The sequence below is a fragment of the Ambystoma mexicanum genome, chromosome 1q, assembly GCF_040938575.1.
Source record: "Ambystoma mexicanum isolate Mex_15411 chromosome 1q, UKY_AmexF1_1, whole genome shotgun sequence".
NCBI classification, from domain to species: Eukaryota; Metazoa; Chordata; class Amphibia; order Caudata; family Ambystomatidae; genus Ambystoma; species Ambystoma mexicanum.
This window is the reverse complement of record NC_090922.1, coordinates 1524970252-1524972007: the sequence shown is the minus strand read 5'-3', so window position 1 is coordinate 1524972007 and position 1756 is coordinate 1524970252.

The following is a 1756-nucleotide window of genomic DNA, read 5'->3' as shown; positions in this document are numbered from 1 at the left end:
CACAAATCTTGTGTCAGAACCCGATCCTAAAGGTAGTAGATTTCTCAAAGGAATTTGTATTGCAAACAGACGCCTCCCTTACAGGGCTAGGAGCAGTCTTGTCACAAATTTGCAATGCAATGGAACATCCCATCTTCTTTACGAGTCGCAAACATTTCCCACATGAAAAAAATTACTCGGTGCTGGAATTAGAGGCCCTTGCCATTAAATGGGCCTTTACCCACCTTAGATACTACCTCCTAGGAAGAAATATCATACTCTACACAGATCATTCTCCACTAGTTTGGATTAGCAAGGGAAAAGATTCTAACCCTCGAGTCATGCGATGGTTCTTAGACCTGCAACCCTACTGTTTCACTGTGGAGCATCGAAAAGGCAAAAACAATGGGAACATGGATTTCCCCTCTCGGTTCCCTCGTGAAACAGATGTGGCTACATCCCATAGGGGAAAGGTATGTGAGAAACCTGAAGGTGTCTCACCCGCTAGTCCCCGGGGATCTGTCCTCGAAGTGGCCAGAACACAGCCATCGCTTTTGGATCCAGTTCCTGGGGGTGGACCAGTGCGGGAGGATCACCTGGATGAGGGGTCTTTGGGGAGTGGAAGTCGGACACCGGATGGCGAGATGCGGTATCCCCTTCCTTGTAACACCTTTTCCCCATCCTACCAGGTAGGATACTTAGGAACTCAACCCCCCCTCTTTCCCGACACAAACACTTTCTTACGGACAGCTCACTGTGAGAGAAAATGTACTAACACCTGAGCCGTATACCTGACATGCCCCAACACAATGGTCAGGCAGAGTCAGGCAATTACTGATCATTACACACACCTGACTTCCATCACATTTCCCCACATGGATAAAAGGCAGAGCACGAAAGCATGCTCTGAGCGAGGCAAAGCACATGAGGAAACAGCAGTTCCAAGCTGGCAGTTTAATACGAAGAGAAAGTCAGCAAGACCAGTGAGGGTTGCAAGGAGGAAAGTGCCCTTGACCTTTACAAAGAAAGACAGTTACATTCATGAGTCTTCGAGAATAAGAAATATAAAAACTGGAATTAAAGCAGAAGAAACCTGTATTGTGTGTCGGAGGTACCTGGGGTTCTCCCGTGTCGATAGCCAAGGCGGGGAGGAGCGTTTGCCGCCATGGTCCTATCCTTGGCTCCTACAGCAAAGCACGCCAGTAAAGTCAACACAGCCAGCGAGTTGGGGAGAGTGACATAAGACCGGTCTGCGTTAGAATCAAGGATGGAAGCGACAACATTGTATGAAGAAATCTGAAGAGAACAGTGTGCAGTGTGTGAAGCATATGTGACGAGCGACACAAATATAATTGAACCACAGATGAGTGACTGAATTTTTGAAGCTAAGACTGTGATGCTGGAAATGCATTGGAGGGACAGAGCCCCCATGTCCTTGTCCTCTACTCCCTTATCACCTTATCATGTGTGTTCTGTGTTGTATTCTGCATAGGCATCTATGTGGGACTTCTGGTAGTGCAGCTCTTCCTCTTTTTGGTTGTGCTGAACAGACCCTTGGGATACCCTTATGGCACCCATGGTTGAGGGGTGCAACCCTGTGCCCCTAGTGTATGTTTTTGGGCACCTGTGTTAGGCCCACAGAGCAGGGTATGGGCTGGTGGCAGCTCCAGGCTAAATTTGACAGGTGCTCTGAGTATCCTCAACTTTTGGATACCCAGGCCCTTCCATTGGAATCAGTTGATTCCTGATAGGAGATAAGATGGCCCCTGTTGCCTCT